At 44.9% G+C, this 19,232-nt stretch overlaps 6 non-coding genes across 6 annotated transcripts; all 6 read left to right on the forward strand.

Annotated features, from left to right (window-relative positions):
* Window positions 1-5,472: 5,472 nt before the first annotated feature.
* Window positions 5,473-5,659, forward strand: LOC142674901 (U2 spliceosomal RNA). Its single transcript, XR_012851976.1, has one exon. It is a non-coding gene; the product is annotated as a U2 spliceosomal RNA (small nuclear RNA).
* A 1,230-nt stretch (window positions 5,660-6,889) lies between these two features.
* On the forward strand, window positions 6,890-7,080 carry LOC142674776 (U2 spliceosomal RNA). The gene has a single exon (XR_012851864.1). It is a non-coding gene; the product is annotated as a U2 spliceosomal RNA (small nuclear RNA).
* A 1,233-nt stretch (window positions 7,081-8,313) lies between these two features.
* On the forward strand, window positions 8,314-8,504 carry LOC142674851 (U2 spliceosomal RNA). Its single transcript, XR_012851932.1, has one exon. It is a non-coding gene; the product is annotated as a U2 spliceosomal RNA (small nuclear RNA).
* A 1,230-nt stretch (window positions 8,505-9,734) lies between these two features.
* LOC142674777 (U2 spliceosomal RNA) lies at window positions 9,735-9,925 on the forward strand. The gene has a single exon (XR_012851865.1). It is a non-coding gene; the product is annotated as a U2 spliceosomal RNA (small nuclear RNA).
* A 6,529-nt stretch (window positions 9,926-16,454) lies between these two features.
* On the forward strand, window positions 16,455-16,642 carry LOC142674913 (U2 spliceosomal RNA). Its single transcript, XR_012851982.1, has one exon. It is a non-coding gene; the product is annotated as a U2 spliceosomal RNA (small nuclear RNA).
* Window positions 16,643-17,880: 1,238 nt separating this feature from the next.
* LOC142674850 (U2 spliceosomal RNA) lies at window positions 17,881-18,071 on the forward strand. Its single transcript, XR_012851931.1, has one exon. It is a non-coding gene; the product is annotated as a U2 spliceosomal RNA (small nuclear RNA).
* The last annotated feature ends 1,161 nt before the right edge of the window (window positions 18,072-19,232 follow it).

Below are 19,232 nucleotides of genomic sequence, written 5' to 3' on the forward strand. Positions count from 1 at the left end.
CAAAAGAAGCAAATCCTGTCTGGCTTCCTCTCCGGCCTTTATTCACCTCCCGTGTAGCTGTGAGTGTGTGAGCCTGCAGGGCCCCATGGAATTGCCTAGAAGTAGGCTGAATCGCTGCAAGGGCTGAACAGCAGTATCGGGCAGGCTCGGGCAACGCGCGGCCCGTTCGGGTTATCGCTTCTCGGCCTTCTGGCTGAGATCAAGTGTAGTTCTGATTACTTGTAGTCAGTGCTGCCTGGTCTTGGTTAGGAGGTGCTCAGGTACCCTCTCTCTCGGCCTCGGGGGATCGTCCAGGTTCGCCTGGACTTCACCCCCGTGCTGCTATTTGGGAGAGAGGCTTAGTCCTGAGCAACGAGTTGCGATCCACATATCCCCCGTGTAGGCTTCGGCCGAAAAGGGGAAAAGCTGCGTAGACGTTACGTCACCAACGGGTGGCGTAACTTTCCTTGAAAACCCCTCACCATGGACGAAAGTCCTGGTGAGATACCGGCGTATGCCCGGATAAAGAATACAATCCGTGTAATTGTATCAGAAGAGAAGGCGACAACCTGCGGCCTGAAGTTCTTGGTGGAGACCGTGCTTGTTGGCATTTTCAACATTCAGAAGCGGGAGATATTGGCGGTACAAGACTATCCTAGGAGAAGAACATACGACATAACTTTTGTACAGAATGGAGTGTTCCAAGATCTGCTGGCGGCATACATGGTAAAAAACGATCCGAGACTGGACGGTATTGAATTTTACGAACATGTGTTGGACATCACTAAGATGATTGTGATAAAAATGTACTGCCCGTTTGCTGATTTAAAAGATGTGATGTCCTTTTTATCCCCCTATTTCAAAAGTGTAAAATGTATTGGCAAAATAATGAACGAAGTTGGAGTTTGGACGTCAAAGTGGAGATTTTTAGTAACTTGTTATAGAGATGCCAATACAGCAGGGGGGATAATGTTGCCGCCAGCACGCTTTAAATTAGGTGATATGGCAGGAGATCTTTTTTATACAGGAATGCCTCCATTCTGTAGAAAATGTCAAAAGTACGGTCACACCAAAGAGTTCTGCGAAAGCACCTGTAGGAACTGTGGCAGCTCTGAGCACGAGGCCAAAACTTGCCCTCTGGGGAAAAGGTGTCGTTTTTGCAGCCGAGTTGGTCATCTATATGCTACTTGTCCCCACAGATCGGAACAACCCGAGGTCCGGCCGAGGCGTCCAGAGCAGCCAGCAGGCCAGATCGCCCCCGCACAAGGAGAGGAACCAAGAGGTGAAGAGGCAGATGACATGGACACCTCCAGCAGACCCCCCCAAACAGGTGACCCAAAGGAGCAAAGGCGGTTTAAGAGAAGAGCCAGTGATCAGCGGACGAAAAAGCCCCCTCAGGAAACGGAGGAGATGGGTAGTTCGGATGAAGCTGATCCGCCTGGGCCGCAGGAGGTGCTGGGTCAGCCTGTACCTGAGGCAGAGGACCCGGGCGGAGCGGCAGCAAGGACTAAAAGGCGTAGGGCGTACTCAGAGGTGGCAGCGGGGGTGCCGATGGGAGTACCTGCTAGAGCGAAAGCAGGGAAACCAGTTGACGCGCCCCCGGAAGCACCAGCTGAAGGTCTCCCCCCTTCTCGCCAGTTGGGGGAGACAAGCATAGCTACCTCTGAGGTGACAGAAGTCCCGGAAACGGCCGCGAGTGCGTTTCCTGCCCCTATCGTAGGGGAGGAGGCTGCCATACAATATGCTCCAGAAACCTTGCCCGTGGAGTCCATCTGGGACCCATTTGCGATAAGTGCCTCAGGTATGGCGGGGGGTCAGCTGTCTGACATGAGTTCCTCTCCAATCTCCTCAAGTTATACAGTCGGTTTGAAGTCGGAGGGCGATGAGAGTTCGAGTGAGGTCTCTGGTAACGCCGAGGACTGCTGAGGCCACCTCGGGTAAGATTGCATAAGACTGTCTCTTTTCCCTTTTCCTCATGGCAGAGTTAGGTGGCATTTCCTTAAATGTTAGGAGCGTGCATTCCAAGACGAGAAGAGCTGCCCTGTTTGATTATCTTTCTATTTTTTCCGCCACCGTTTTTTTCCTACAGGAATGCTGTATCCCACATCGCACGAACTACAACAAATATAAGGAAGACTGGAGACTCGGACCTTCAGTGTGGTCCGGGTCTAACGATTCCAGAGCCGCAGGTGTCGCCATTTTATTTAAAGGGAACGTTTTAATTGACAGTTTTAATGAAATTTTACCAGGTAGAATTTTATTGGTCAAAGCTTTTATAGACGGTATTAGATGGCAGTTTTTAAATTTTTATGGGTCCTCGGACAAGAATGAAAGAGCTAGAATGCTAGAGATTTTACCCCTTTTTTTAAACGATTCAGAGCCACTTGTTTTAGCGGGTGATTTTAATTGTATTTTAAAGGGGGAACGCCGGTTCTCTAACTCAGTAAGCAGGAATTATGACAAAACCTCCTCATTATTAAAAGATATAGTTACTGATTTTAAACTTACTGATGTTTTTAAGAAATGTAACAGCAATTTATCTGCAGAGGCCGGCGTCACCTGGAGCAATGTGAACTGTAGCTCCAGGATCGATTTTATATTCTGCTCTTATCAAGTACTGCCTTTTAAATGTGATCTTAATCCCAATGTTTTATCTGATCATAAATTATTGTATTTTAAAGTTAAAAATGATATTGGGAAAAATACTGTCAAAAAAGCCTGGAAAATGAACGTTTCCCTTTTAGATGATCCGCAAATTTTATCTGATTTTATTACCTTTTATAAGGGCTGCAGACGGGTAAGACATCCAAATATGTCCATAGTCTCATGGTGGGAGAAAATAAAAATAAAAATAAGAGATTTTTTCATAAAAATCGGAAGGAGAAAAGCAAAAGAAAAACAGGATTTTTTTGCTAATTTGAATACCCGGCTGCAGACCCAATACAAGTTCAGAGAACAGGGTATGCAGGTGGAGGAGGAGATTATGGAGATTAGGAAGGAGATCTCCCAGTGCCTGGAGCAGAGAGGTAAGGAAATTGTCTTTCGCTCAAAAATGAAACACCTCGAGGAAAATGAGACCTGCTCCAGGTACTTTTTTAAGAAAATTAACGATAAGCATACCCTGTTAGACAATGTTGATGGAGATACAAACACTGACAATATTTTAAAAAAGGTACACAGATTTTATGCGGATCTTTTTAATATAAAGCTTGTTAATGTTGATTTGATGAACGACTCATTGAAGGAGGTTGACGCTGTTTTAAATCCTGTCTCCAAAGATTTTTTATTACAGGATATTACGGAACAGGAGATTTTAGATACCATCAAGAGTTTTAAAACAGGTAAAGTCCCTGGCCCTGATGGTATACCCATAGAGTTTTATGTCACATTTTATGGAGTTTTAAAAGAGGATCTCTATTCCCTTTTTACTCAAGTTTTTAGAACAAAAGCCCTCCCGGGGTCCTGGAAGAAAGGTGAGGTGTCCCTGCTTTATAAAAAGGGGGACAAAACAGATATTAAAAACTGGAGGCCTATCACCTTACTAAACGCAGACTATAAAATAATGGCCAAGATTTGCGCGAATAGACTAAAGGCTGTTATAGAGAAAATCGTCCACTCCAACCAAGTCTGTGGGATACCTGGGAGGAGCATATGGGACAATTTAAACCTTTTAAAAGATGCTATTGGTGATACGAAGGAGAGAAAAGGCAGATTGGCGGTTTTATCCATAGATTTCGAGAAAGCCTTTGATAGAGTATCACATTTTTATCTTTTTAAGGTTTTAGAAAAGATGGGTATACCAGAAGGTTTTTTACAGTCTCTGAAGGCCTTTTATGAAAATTGTACGAGCAAGATTTTAGTAAAGGGTTTTAAGACACAGGATGTCCTTTTAAACTCCGGAGTGAAGCAGGGGTGTCCCTTGTCCCCACTACTTTTTATATGTGCGATCGAGCCTCTACTCTGCAGATTGAGGAATGACAGGCAGATATGTGGAGTCCCCCTGCCGGGCGGGGGGGGACTAGAGGCAAAAGTGGTGGGGTACATGGATGATGTCGCGGTCCTGTGCAGGGACGCCCCGTCACTGCAAAAAGCATTACAACAGATATACCAATTTTGCTGCTCCTCCGGTTTTAAAGTCAATTTTAATAAAAGTAATATTTTAAATATTGGCAATATGATTTTACAGGACATTCCAGTCCCTGTGTCGGAGTCTGTACAGATTTTAGGGGTCTCCTTCAATGAGTCAAACAATGGTTTTATCAGTTGGGACTTGGTGGCACAAAAAGTTAATAAGAAAATTTGTTTATGGAATCTTAGAAAACTGACAATGGAGGGAAAAATTTTAATCACAAAAATGGTGATTTTACCAATTTTATTATATCTAAGTATGGTTTTCCCTCCCCCTGATATTTTATTAAAAAAGATTACCAAGGCATGTTTTACATTTTTATGGAATTCTAGGATGGAGAAGCTCAGGAGAGAAAAAGTGATGTTACCAAAGCTAATGGGTGGTAAAGATTTTCCAAATATAAAAGCATTTCTTTTAATCCATTTTTTTACACTGTGTCTTAATACTGTTTTTAAGGAACACTACTGGTCTTATTTTATCCGTTTTAACACTGGCTATTTTATGAGGAGGTACGGATGGTTCTCTACGGTTTTAAGCTCGCCATATGCTTTTAACCTGCCAGACCAGTATAAGATTTTAGAAAAAATAGTGAACCTTTTTAACCTAAAAGACAAAAGAATAGAAGATGTAAAAAATAGTAAATATGTTTTAAAGGAAATAAAAGAAAATGTTTTAATAGCCCCCATTAGCAATTTTAATGAAAACAAATGCAAAATTATCTGGAGCATGGTTAATGCTAAATTCATTTTTAATTCACAGAAGGATCTGGCCTGGAGCTGCGCCCACGAGTGTCTTCCATGCCGGGCATTCCAGCATCGAAGGGGACTGACCAACTCGGCTGCGTGTCCAAGGGGAGGATGCCGCGATGACGAGACAGTCTTACATCTCTTTTGGCAATGTTATTTTTCACAACTAATATGGACAAAAATCCTCCCCTTGATGAAGAAGATAACCGGAATAAAAAGAATTACAAGTGAAGGCGTATTTTACGGATGTCTGGAGTGCCCAACAAGGACTCAGAAAATTATGGCATGGAAGATTACTAACTGCGTTAAAGCAGCTCTGTGGGCGGCCAGGAATATTCTTTTATTCAAACATGAAATTTTATCTGTGAACGATATTTTAGGAATTTGTTTTTATGAAATGCACAAATATTATCTTTTAGACAAAAAATTCTCTCCTGTTTTAAGTAGAAAATGGTTTTTTAGCGAATGGAATTCTATAATATGATGCCACCAAGTGCCCTTTTATAAATTGTATGATTTTAATCTGACAATTTGTATTTATTTCTTAACCATTGTTGTAAATTTGAATCTCTGTAAAAATGTTGATTATTGTAAAATCTGAAAAATTTTAATAAACGGTTACCCCCAAAGTTGGGGTAGTCAACTTAAAAAATCTGTTCTTATCAGTTTAATATCTGATACGTCCCCTATCTGGGGACCATATATTAAATGGATTTTTAGAACAGGGAGATGGAAATAGAGCTTGCTCTGTCCACTCCACGCATTGACCTGGAATTGCAGTATTTCCAGGACCGGTGCACCCTTTCCTTATGTGTTGACTAAAATCAGATTCCAAAAGTGTTTTTTGTGTTTGCCACTGTTTCTGTCTTTCTGAAGGGATCTCCCCTTTTAATCCCATTATTTCAACACCTGTTGGACAATGCATGAGTGATAATGAGCTAATTGATTAAATGCAATTAATGAATACATTGCCACCTCTTGTTTTGTGTCGTCTGTGTGTCTGTGTTTCCGGCATTTCACATTGGGACAGCTCATTCACCTTCCTTGTCTTCTCTCCGCCCTCCCTTTTAGGTAAGTTAAAGAGCTGCACCTGAGCCAGCCACTGATTGATGCAGCACCACAGTCAAATAGTGGAGTGGAGTAGGGGAACAGCAAACAGCCATTAAAGCCGCCCGCCCGCCACAATGGAGCTACCTGTGTACACTAGATGGATGTGATGGAATGTACTGTCGTCCCTACATTTCAAGAAGGAGTAAGAATTGCAGTTGCAACAAAGCCTTGCTTGCCTACAAAGAGAGCAGCAATTTGGATTTGTTACTATGTTACCTAGAAGAATAACAAACTGTGCAAGGATGGAGGTTGTAGGAGCAAGGAGAAGTTGTCTGTAAAGTTGGTGGATGCTTATTTTCCATTTTGCAGTCCCTTGTCTCCCTCTTGTGGCCTCCTGGAGGCAACTAGCTGTGCAAAAAAAGACAGCCTGGCGGCCGGCTGTTGCAGTGTTGCCCTCTCAGGCAACACTGAGTGACTGACTGAGCCGCACCGTCTTATATAAAGTTCAGACGGAACTTTGCACGTGTCATAGTGGAGCCCTGAGGAGCCAGAGCCAGCTTTCTGACATCATAATGGGGCCTCAGAGATAAAAGCCTGGGCCCAGGCAGTGTTGGTCAGTGCTGCTCAGCAGGCAGCACTGGACTGGACTGGATTACAGCTGATACAAGGTGTGAAGGAACAAGGGGTGGCTGTGGGCATGCACTTGCTGCCGCTGCCAGTGTTTATCTGCATGGCAGCAGGGCATTTGGGTGTTGCCAGGAAGGCGTTTTTATTTAGATTCCTCCTCTTTCAGCACTGCATTGTGGTGCAAGCAAAAGAAGCAAATCCTGTCTGGCTTCCTCTCCGGCCTTTATTCACCTCCCGTGTAGCTGTGAGTGTGTGAGCCTGCAGGGCCCCATGGAATTGCCTAGAAGTAGGCTGAATCGCTGCAAGGGCTGAACAGCAGTATCGGGCAGGCTCGGGCAACGCGCGGCCCGTTCGGGTTATCGCTTCTCGGCCTTTTGGCTAAGATCAAGTGTAGTATCTGTTCTTATCAGTTTAATATCTGATACGTCCCCTATCTGGGGACCATATATTAAATGGATTTTTAGAACAGGGAGATGGAAATAGAGCTTGCTCTGTCCACTCCACGCATTGACCTGGTATTGCAGTATTTCCAGGACCGGTGCACCCTTTCCTTATGTGTTGACTATAATCAGATTCCAAAAGTGTTTTTTGTGTTTGCCATTGTTTCTGTCTTTCTGAAGGGATCTCCCCTTTTAATCCCATTATTTCAACACCTGTTGGACAATGCATGAGTGATAATGAGCTAATTGATTAAATGCAATTAATGAATACATTGCCACCTCTTGTTTTGTGTCGTCTGTGTGTCTGTGTTTCCGGCATTTCACATTGGAACAGCTCATTCACCTTCCTTGTCTTCTCTCCGCCCTCCCTTTTAGGTAAGTTAAAGAGCTGCACCTGAGCCAGCCACTGATTGATGCAGCACCACAGTCAAATAGTGGAGTGGAGTAGGGGAACAGCAAACAGCCATTAAAGCCGCCCGCCCGCCCGCCACAATGGACCTACCTGTGTACACTAGATGGATGTGATGGAATGTACTGTCGTCCCTACATTTCAAGAAGGAGTAAGAATTGCAGTTGCAACAAAGCCTTGCTTGCCTACAAAGAGAGCAGCAATTTGGATTTGTTACTATGTTACCTAGAAGAATAACAAACTGTGCAAGGATGGAGGTTGTAGGAGCAAGGAGAAGTTGTCTGTAAAGTTGGTGGATGCTTATTTTCCATTTGCAGTCCCTTGTCTCCCTCTTGTGGCCTCCTGGAGGCAACTAGCTGTGCAAAAAAAGACAGCCTGGCGGCCGGCTGTTGCAGTGTTGCCCTCTCAGGCAACACTGAGTGACTGACTGAGCCGCACCGTCTTATATAAAGTTCAGACGGAACTTTGCACGTGTCATAGTGGAGCCCTGAGGAGCCAGAGCCAGCTTTCTGACATCATAATGGGGCCTCAGAGATAAAAGCCTGGGCCCAGGCAGTGTTGGTCAGTGCTGCTCAGCAGGCAGCACTGGACTGGACTGGATTACAGCTGATACAAGGTATGAAGGAACAAGGGGTGGCTGTGGGCATGCACTTGCTGCCGCTGCCAGTGTTTATCTGCATGGCAGCAGGGCATTTGGGCGTTGCCAGGAAGGCGTTTTTATGTAGATTCCTCCTCTTTCAGCACTGCATTGTGGTGCAAGCAAAAGAAGCAAATCCTGTCTGGCTTCCTCTCCGGCCTTTATTCACCTCCCGTGTAGCTGTGAGTGTGTGAGCCTGCAGGGCCCCATGGAATTGCCTAGAAGTAGGCTGAATCGCTGCAAGGGCTGAACAGCAGTATCGGGCAGGCTCGGGCAACGCGCGGCCCGTTCGGGTTATCGCTTCTCGGCCTTTTGGCTAAGATCAAGTGTAGTATCTGTTCTTATCAGTTTAATATCTGATACGTCCCCTATCTGGGGACCATATATTAAATGGATTTTTAGAACAGGGAGATGGAAATAGAGCTTGCTCTGTCCACTCCACGCATTGACCTGGAATTGCAGTATTTCCAGGACCGGTGCACCCTTTCCTTATGTGTTGACTAAAATCAGATTCCAAAAGTGTTTTTTGTGTTTGCCACTGTTTCTGTCTTTCTGAAGGGATCTCCCCTTTTAATCCCATTATTTCAACACCTGTTGGACAATGCATGAGTGATAATGAGCTAATTGATTAAATGCAATTAATGAATACATTGCCACCTCTTGTTTTGTGTCGTCTGTGTGTCTGTGTTTCCGGCATTTCACATTGGGACAGCTCATTCACCTTCCTTGTCTTCTCTCCGCCCTCCCTTTTAGGTAAGTTAAAGAGCTGCACCTGAGCCAGCCACTGATTGATGCAGCACCACAGTCAAATAGTGGAGTGGAGTAGGGGAACAGCAAACAGCCATTAAAGCCGCCCGCCCGCCACAATGGAGCTACCTGTGTACACTAGATGGATGTGATGGAATGTACTGTCGTCCCTACATTTCAAGAAGGAGTAAGAATTGCAGTTGCAACAAAGCCTTGCTTGCCTACAAAGAGAGCAGCAATTTGGATTTGTTACTATGTTACCTAGAAGAATAACAAACTGTGCAAGGATGGAGGTTGTAGGAGCAAGGAGAAGTTGTCTGTAAAGTTGGTGGATGCTTATTTTCCATTTTGCAGTCCCTTGTCTCCCTCTTGTGGCCTCCTGGAGGCAACTAGCTGTGCAAAAAAAGACAGCCTGGCGGCCGGCTGTTGCAGTGTTGCCCTCTCAGGCAACACTGAGTGACTGACTGAGCCGCACCGTCTTATATAAAGTTCAGACGGAACTTTGCACGTGTCATAGTGGAGCCCTGAGGAGCCAGAGCCAGTTTTCTGACATCATAATGGGGCCTCAGAGATAAAAGCCTGGGCCCAGGCAGTGTTGGTCAGTGCTGCTCAGCAGGCAGCACTGGACTGGACTGGATTACAGCTGATACAAGGTGTGAAGGAACAAGGGGTGGCTGTGGGCATGCACTTGCTGCCGCTGCCAGTGTTTATCTGCATGGCAGCAGGGCATTTGGGTGTTGCCAGGAAGGCGTTTTTATTTAGATTCCTCCTCTTTCAGCACTGCATTGTGGTGCAAGCAAAAGAAGCAAATCCTGTCTGGCTTCCTCTCCGGCCTTTATTCACCTCCCGTGTAGCTGTGAGTGTGTGAGCCTGCAGGGCCCCATGGAATTGCCTAGAAGTAGGCTGAATCGCTGCAAGGGCTGAACAGCAGTATCGGGCAGGCTCGGGCAACGCGCGGCCCGTTCGGGTTATCGCTTCTCGGCCTTTTGGCTAAGATCAAGTGTAGTATCTGTTCTTATCAGTTTAATATCTGATACGTCCCCTATCTGGGGACCATATATTAAATGGATTTTTAGAACAGGGAGATGGAAATAGAGCTTGCTCTGTCCACTCCACGCATTGACCTGGTATTGCAGTATTTCCAGGACCGGTGCACCCTTTCCTTATGTGTTGACTAAAATCAGATTCCAAAAGTGTTTTTTGTGTTTGCCATTGTTTCTGTCTTTCTGAAGGGATCTCCCCTTTTAATCCCATTATTTCAACACCTGTTGGACAATGCATGAGTGATAATGAGCTAATTGATTAAATGCAATTAATGAATACATTGCCACCTCTTGTTTTGTGTCGTCTGTGTGTCTGTGTTTCCGGCATTTCACATTGGAACAGCTCATTCACCTTCCTTGTCTTCTCTCCGCCCTCCCTTTTAGGTAAGTTAAAGAGCTGCACCTGAGCCAGCCACTGATTGATGCAGCACCACAGTCAAATAGTGGAGTGGAGTAGGGGAACAGCAAACAGCCATTAAAGCCGCCCGCCCGCCACAATGGACCTACCTGTGTACACTAGATGGATGTGATGGAATGTACTGTCGTCCCTACATTTCAAGAAGGAGTAAGAATTGCAGTTGCAACAAAGCCTTGCTTGCCTACAAAGAGAGCAGCAATTTGGATTTGTTACTATGTTACCTAGAAGAATAACAAACTGTGCAAGGATGGAGGTTGTAGGAGCAAGGAGAAGTTGTCTGTAAAGTTGGTGGATGCTTATTTTCCATTTTGCAGTCCCTTGTCTCCCTCTTGTGGCCTCCTGGAGGCAACTAGCTGTGCAAAAAAAGACAGCCTGGCGGCCGGCTGTTGCAGTGTTGCCCTCTCAGGCAACACTGAGTGACTGACTGAGCCGCACCGTCTTATATAAAGTTCAGACGGAACTTTGCACGTGTCATAGTGGAGCCCTGAGGAGCAAGAGCCAGCTTTCTGACATCATAATGGGGCCTCAGAGATAAAAGCCTGGGCCCAGGCAGTGTTGGTCAGTGCTGCTCAGCAGGCAGCACTGGACTGGACTGGATTACAGCTGATACAAGGTGTGAAGGAACAAGGGGTTGCTGTGGGCATGCACTTGCTGCCGCTGCCAGTGTTTATCTGCATGGCAGCAGGGCATTTGGGCGTTGCCAGGAAGGCGTTTTTATGTAGATTCCTCCTCTTTCAGCACTGCATTGTGGTGCAAGCAAAAGAAGCAAATCCTGTCTGGCTTCCTCTCCGGCCTTTATTCACCTCCCGTGTAGCTGTGAGTGTGTGAGCCTGCAGGGCCCCATGGAATTGCCTAGAAGTAGGCTGAATCGCTGCAAGGGCTGAACAGCAGTATCGGGCAGGCTCGGGCAACGCGCGGCCCGTTCGGGTTATCGCTTCTCGGCCTTCTGGCTGAGATCAAGTGTAGTTCTGATTACTTGTAGTCAGTGCTGCCTGGTCTTGGTTAGGAGGTGCTCAGGTACCCTCTCTCTCGGCCTCGGGGGATCGTCCAGGTTCGCCTGGACTTCACCCCCGTGCTGCTATTTGGGAGAGAGGCTTAGTCCTGAGCAACGAGTTGCGATCCACATATCCCCCGTGTAGGCTTCGGCCGAAAAGGGGAAAAGCTGCGTAGACGTTACGTCACCAACGGGTGGCGTAACTTTCCTTGAAAACCCCTCACCATGGACGAAAGTCCTGGTGAGATACCGGCGTATGCCCGGATAAAGAATACAATCCGTGTAATTGTATCAGAAGAGAAGGCGACAACCTGCGGCCTGAAGTTCTTGGTGGAGACCGTGCTTGTTGGCATTTTCAACATTCAGAAGCGGGAGATATTGGCGGTACAAGACTATCCTAGGAGAAGAACATACGACATAACTTTTGTACAGAATGGAGTGTTCCAAGATCTGCTGGCGGCATACATGGTAAAAAACGATCCGAGACTGGACGGTATTGAATTTTACGAACATGTGTTGGACATCACTAAGATGATTGTGATAAAAATGTACTGCCCGTTTGCTGATTTAAAAGATGTGATGTCCTTTTTATCCCCCTATTTCAAAAGTGTAAAATGTATTGGCAAAATAATGAACGAAGTTGGAGTTTGGACGTCAAAGTGGAGATTTTTAGTAACTTGTTATAGAGATGCCAATACAGCAGGGGGGATAATGTTGCCGCCAGCACGCTTTAAATTAGGTGATATGGCAGGAGATCTTTTTTATACAGGAATGCCTCCATTCTGTAGAAAATGTCAAAAGTACGGTCACACCAAAGAGTTCTGCGAAAGCACCTGTAGGAACTGTGGCAGCTCTGAGCACGAGGCCAAAACTTGCCCTCTGGGGAAAAGGTGTCGTTTTTGCAGCCGAGTTGGTCATCTATATGCTACTTGTCCCCACAGATCGGAACAACCCGAGGTCCGGCCGAGGCGTCCAGAGCAGCCAGCAGGCCAGATCGCCCCCGCACAAGGAGAGGAACCAAGAGGTGAAGAGGCAGATGACATGGACACCTCCAGCAGACCCCCCCAAACAGGTGACCCAAAGGAGCAAAGGCGGTTTAAGAGAAGAGCCAGTGATCAGCGGACGAAAAAGCCCCCTCAGGAAACGGAGGAGATGGGTAGTTCGGATGAAGCTGATCCGCCTGGGCCGCAGGAGGTGCTGGGTCAGCCTGTACCTGAGGCAGAGGACCCGGGCGGAGCGGCAGCAAGGACTAAAAGGCGTAGGGCGTACTCAGAGGTGGCAGCGGGGGTGCCGATGGGAGTACCTGCTAGAGCGAAAGCAGGGAAACCAGTTGACGCGCCCCCGGAAGCACCAGCTGAAGGTCTCCCCCCTTCTCGCCAGTTGGGGGAGACAAGCATAGCTACCTCTGAGGTGACAGAAGTCCCGGAAACGGCCGCGAGTGCGTTTCCTGCCCCTATCGTAGGGGAGGAGGCTGCCATACAATATGCTCCAGAAACCTTGCCCGTGGAGTCCATCTGGGACCCATTTGCGATAAGTGCCTCAGGTATGGCGGGGGGTCAGCTGTCTGACATGAGTTCCTCTCCAATCTCCTCAAGTTATACAGTCGGTTTGAAGTCGGAGGGCGATGAGAGTTCGAGTGAGGTCTCTGGTAACGCCGAGGACTGCTGAGGCCACCTCGGGTAAGATTACATAAGACTGTCTCTTTTCCCTTTTCCTCATGGCAGAGTTAGGTGGCATTTCCTTAAATGTTAGGAGCGTGCATTCCAAGACGAGAAGAGCTGCCCTGTTTGATTATCTTTCTATTTTTTCCGCCACCGTTTTTTTCCTACAGGAATGCTGTATCCCACATCGCACGAACTACAACAAATATAAGGAAGACTGGAGACTCGGACCTTCAGTGTGGTCCGGGTCTAACGATTCCAGAGCCGCAGGTGTCGCCATTTTATTTAAAGGGAACGTTTTAATTGACAGTTTTAATGAAATTTTACCAGGTAGAATTTTATTGGTCAAAGCTTTTATAGACGGTATTAGATGGCAGTTTTTAAATTTTTATGGGTCCTCGGACAAGAATGAAAGAGCTAGAATGCTAGAGATTTTACCCCTTTTTTTAAACGATTCAGAGCCACTTGTTTTAGCGGGTGATTTTAATTGTATTTTAAAGGGGGAACGCCGGTTCTCTAACTCAGTAAGCAGGAATTATGACAAAACCTCCTCATTATTAAAAGATATAGTTACTGATTTTAAACTTACTGATGTTTTTAAGAAATGTAACAGCAATTTATCTGCAGAGGCCGGCGTCACCTGGAGCAATGTGAACTGTAGCTCCAGGATCGATTTTATATTCTGCTCTTATCAAGTACTGCCTTTTAAATGTGATCTTAATCCCAATGTTTTATCTGATCATAAATTATTGTATTTTAAAGTTAAAAATGATATTGGGAAAAATACTGTCAAAAAAGCCTGGAAAATGAACGTTTCCCTTTTAGATGATCCGCAAATTTTATCTGATTTTATTACCTTTTATAAGGGCTGCAGACGGGTAAGACATCCAAATATGTCCATAGTCTCATGGTGGGAGAAAATAAAAATAAAAATAAGAGATTTTTTCATAAAAATCGGAAGGAGAAAAGCAAAAGAAAAACAGGATTTTTTTGCTAATTTGAATACCCGGCTGCAGACCCAATACAAGTTCAGAGAACAGGGTATGCAGGTGGAGGAGGAGATTATGGAGATTAGGAAGGAGATCTCCCAGTGCCTGGAGCAGAGAGGTAAGGAAATTGTCTTTCGCTCAAAAATGAAACACCTCGAGGAAAATGAGACCTGCTCCAGGTACTTTTTTAAGAAAATTAACGATAAGCATACCCTGTTAGACAATGTTGATGGAGATACAAACACTGACAATATTTTAAAAAAGGTACACAGATTTTATGCGGATCTTTTTAATATAAAGCTTGTTAATGTTGATTTGATGAACGACTCATTGAAGGAGGTTGACGCTGTTTTAAATCCTGTCTCCAAAGATTTTTTATTACAGGATATTACGGAACAGGAGATTTTAGATACCATCAAGAGTTTTAAAACAGGTAAAGTCCCTGGCCCTGATGGTATACCCATAGAGTTTTATGTCACATTTTATGGAGTTTTAAAAGAGGATCTCTATTCCCTTTTTACTCAAGTTTTTAGAACAAAAGCCCTCCCGGGGTCCTGGAAGAAAGGTGAGGTGTCCCTGCTTTATAAAAAGGGGGACAAAACAGATATTAAAAACTGGAGGCCTATCACCTTACTAAACGCAGACTATAAAATAATGGCCAAGATTTGCGCGAATAGACTAAAGGCTGTTATAGAGAAAATCGTCCACTCCAACCAAGTCTGTGGGATACCTGGGAGGAGCATATGGGACAATTTAAACCTTTTAAAAGATGCTATTGGTGATACGAAGGAGAGAAAAGGCAGATTGGCGGTTTTATCCATAGATTTCGAGAAAGCCTTTGATAGAGTATCACATTTTTATCTTTTTAAGGTTTTAGAAAAGATGGGTATACCAGAAGGTTTTTTACAGTCTCTGAAGGCCTTTTATGAAAATTGTACGAGCAAGATTTTAGTAAAGGGTTTTAAGACACAGGATGTCCTTTTAAACTCCGGAGTGAAGCAGGGGTGTCCCTTGTCCCCACTACTTTTTATATGTGCGATCGAGCCTCTACTCTGCAGATTGAGGAATGACAGGCAGATATGTGGAGTCCCCCTGCCGGGCGGGGGGGGACTAGAGGCAAAAGTGGTGGGGTACATGGATGATGTCGCGGTCCTGTGCAGGGACGCCCCGTCACTGCAAAAAGCATTACAACAGATATACCAATTTTGCTGCTCCTCCGGTTTTAAAGTCAATTTTAATAAAAGTAATATTTTAAATATTGGCAATATGATTTTACAGGACATTCCAGTCCCTGTGTCGGAGTCTGTACAGATTTTAGGGGTCTCCTTCAATGAGTCAAACAATGGTTTTATCAGTTGGGACTTGGTGGCACAAAAAGTTAATAAGAAAATTTGTTTATGGAATCTTAGAAAACTGACAATGGAGGGAAAAATTTTAATCACAAAAATGGTGATTTTACCAATTTTATTATATCTAAGTATGGTTTTCCCTCCCCCTGATATTTTATTAAAAAAGATTACCAAGGCATGTTTTACATTTTTATGGAATTCTAGGATGGAGAAGCTCAGGAGAGAAAAAGTGATGTTACCAAAGCTAATGGGTGGTAAAGATTTTCCAAATATAAAAGCATTTCTTTTAATCCATTTTTTTACACTGTGTCTTAATACTGTTTTTAAGGAACACTACTGGTCTTATTTTATCCGTTTTAACACTGGCTATTTTATGAGGAGGTACGGATGGTTCTCTACGGTTTTAAGCTCGCCATATGCTTTTAACCTGCCAGACCAGTATAAGATTTTAGAAAAAATAGTGAACCTTTTTAACCTAAAAGACAAAAGAATAGAAGATGTAAAAAATAGTAAATATGTTTTAAAGGAAATAAAAGAAAATGTTTTAATAGCCCCCATTAGCAATTTTAATGAAAACAAATGCAAAATTATCTGGAGCATGGTTAATGCTAAATTCATTTTTAATTCACAGAAGGATCTGGCCTGGAGCTGCGCCCACGAGTGTCTTCCATGCCGGGCATTCCAGCATCGAAGGGGACTGACCAACTCGGCTGCGTGTCCAAGGGGAGGATGCCGCGATGACGAGACAGTCTTACATCTCTTTTGGCAATGTTATTTTTCACAACTAATATGGACAAAAATCCTCCCCTTGATGAAGAAGATAACCGGAATAAAAAGAATTACAAGTGAAGGCGTATTTTACGGATGTCTGGAGTGCCCAACAAGGACTCAGAAAATTATGGCATGGAAGATTACTAACTGCGTTAAAGCAGCTCTGTGGGCGGCCAGGAATATTCTTTTATTCAAACATGAAATTTTATCTGTGAACGATATTTTAGGAATTTGTTTTTATGAAATGCACAAATATTATCTTTTAGACAAAAAATTCTCTCCTGTTTTAAGTAGAAAATGGTTTTTTAGCGAATGGAATTCTATAATATGATGCCACCAAGTGCCCTTTTATAAATTGTATGATTTTAATCTGACAATTTGTATTTATTTCTTAACCATTGTTGTAAATTTGAATCTCTGTAAAAATGTTGATTATTGTAAAATCTGAAAAATTTTAATAAACGGTTACCCCCAAAGTTGGGGTAGTCAACTTAAAAAAATCTGTTCTTATCAGTTTAATATCTGATACGTCCCCTATCTGGGGACCATATATTAAATGGATTTTTAGAACACGGAGATGGAAATAGAGCTTGCTCTGTCCACTCCACGCATTGACCTGGTATTGCAGTATTTCCAGGACTGGTGCACCCTTTCCTTATGTGTTGACTAAAATCAGATTCCAAAAGTGTTTTTTGTGTTTGCCATTGTTTCTGTCTTTCTGAAGGGATCTCCCCTTTTAATCCCATTATTTCAACACCTGTTGGACAATGCATGAGTGATAATGAGCTAATTGATTAAATGCAATTAATGAATACATTGCCACCTCTTGTTTTGTGTCGTCTGTGTGTCTGTGTTTCCGGCATTTCACATTGGAACAGCTCATTCACCTTCCTTGTCTTCTCTCCGCCCTCCCTTTTAGGTAAGTTAAAGAGCTGCACCTGAGCCAGCCACTGATTGATGCAGCACCACAGTCAAATAGTGGAGTGGAGTAGGGGAACAGCAAACAGCCATTAAAGCCGCCCGCCCGCCCGCCCGCCACAATGGACCTACCTGTGTACACTAGATGGATGTGATGGAATGTACTGTCGTCCCTACATTTCAAGAAGGAGTAAGAATTGCAGTTGCAACAAAGCCTTGCTTGCCTACAAAGAGAGCAGCAATTTGGATTTGTTACTATGTTACCTAGAAGAATAACAAACTGTGCAAGGATGGAGGTTGTAGGAGCAAGGAGAAGTTGTCTGTAAAGTTGGTGGATGCTTATTTTCCATTTTGCTGTCCCTTGTCTCCCTCTTGTGGCCTCCTGGAGGCAACTAGCTGTGCAAAAAAAGACAGCCTAGCGGCTGGCTGTTGCAGTGTTGCCCTCTCAGGCAACACTGAGTGACTGACTGAGCCGCACCGTCTTATATAAAGTTCAGACGGAACTTTGCACGTGTCATAGTGGAGCCCTGAGGAGCCAGAGCCAGCTTTCTGACATCATAATGGGGCCTCAGAGATAAAAGCCTGGGCCCAGGCAGTGTTGGTCAGTGCTGCTCAGCAGGCAGCACGGGACTGGACTGGATTACAGCTGATACAAGGTGTGAAGGAACAAGGGGTGGCTGTGGGCATGCACTTGCTGCCGCTGCTAGTGTTTATCTGCATGGCAGCAGGGCATTTGGGCGTTGCCAGGAAGGCGTTTTTATGTAGATTCCTCCTCTTTCAGCACTGCATTGTGGTGCAAGCAAAAGAAGCAAATCCTGTCTGGCTTCCTCTCCGGCCTTTATTCACCTCCCGTGTAGCTGTGAGTGTGTGAGCCTGCAGGGCCCCATGGAATTGCCTAGAAGTAGGCTGAATCGCTGCAAGGGCTGAACAGCAGTATCGGGCAGGCTCGGGCAACGCGCGGCCCGTTCGGGTTATCGCTTCTCGGCCTTTTGGCTAAGATCAAGTGTAGTATCTGTTCTTATCAGTTTAATATCTGATACATCCCCTATCTGGGGACCATATATTAAATGGATTTTTAGAACAGGGAGATGGAAATAGAGCTTGCTCTGTCCACTCCACGCATTGACCTGGTATTGCAGTATTTCCAGGACCGGTGCACCCTTTCCTTATGTGTTGACTAAAATCAGATTCCAAAAGTGTTTTTTGTGTTTGCCATTGTTTCTGTCTTTCTGAAGGGATCTCCCCTTTTAATCCCATTATTTCAACACCTGTTGGACAATGCATGAGTGATAATGAGCTAATTGATTAAATGCAATTAATGAATACATTGCCACCTCTTGTTTTGTGTCATCTGTGTGTCTGTGTTTCCGGCATTTCACATTGGAACAGCTCATTCACCTTCCTTGTCTTCTCTCCGCCCTCCCTTTTAGGTAAGTTAAAGAGCTGCACCTGAGCCAGCCACTGATTGATGCAGCACCACAGTCAAATAGTGGAGTGGAGTAGGGGAACAGCAAACAGCCATTAAAGCCGCCCGCCCGCCCGCCTGCCACAATGAACCTACCTGTGTACACTAGATGGATGTGATGGAATGTACTGTCGTCCCTACATTTCAAGAAGGAGTAAGAATTGCAGTTGCAACAAAGCCTTGCTTGCCTACAAAGAGAGCAGCAATTTGGATTTGTTACTATGTTACCTAGAAGAATAACAAACTGTGCAAGGATGGAGGTTGTAGGAGCAAGGAGAAGTTGTCTGTAAAGTTGGTGGATGCTTATTTTCCATTTTGCAGTCTCTTCTCTCCCTCTTGTGGCCTCCTGGAGGCAACTAGCTGTGCAAAAAAAGACAGCCTGGCGGCCGGCTGTTGCAGTGTTGCCCTCTCAGGCAACACTGAGTGACTGACTGAGCCGCACCGTCTTATATAAAGTTCAGACGGAACTTTGCACGTGTCATAGTGGAGCCCTGAGGAGCCAGAGCCAGCTTTCTGACATCATAATGGGGCCTCAGAGATAAAAGCCTGGGCCCAGGCAGTGTTGGTCAGTGCTGCTCAGCAGGCAGCACTGGACTGGACTGGATTACAGCTGATACAAGGTGTGAAGGAACAAGGGGTGGCTGTGGGCATGCACTTGCTGCCGCTGCCAGTGTTTATCTGCATGGCAGCAGGGCATTTGGGCGTTGCCAGGAAGGCGTTTTTATGTAGATTCCTCCTCTTTCAGCACTGCATTGTGGTGCAAGCAAAAGAAGCAAATCCTGTCTGGCTTCCTCTCCGGCCTTTATTCACCTCCCGTGTAGCTGTGAGTGTGTGAGCCTGCAGGGCCCCATGGAATTGCC

The sequence above is a fragment of the Rhinoderma darwinii genome, assembly GCF_050947455.1.
Source record: "Rhinoderma darwinii isolate aRhiDar2 chromosome 2 unlocalized genomic scaffold, aRhiDar2.hap1 SUPER_2_unloc_21, whole genome shotgun sequence".
NCBI lineage: Eukaryota > Metazoa > Chordata > Amphibia > Anura > Rhinodermatidae > Rhinoderma > Rhinoderma darwinii.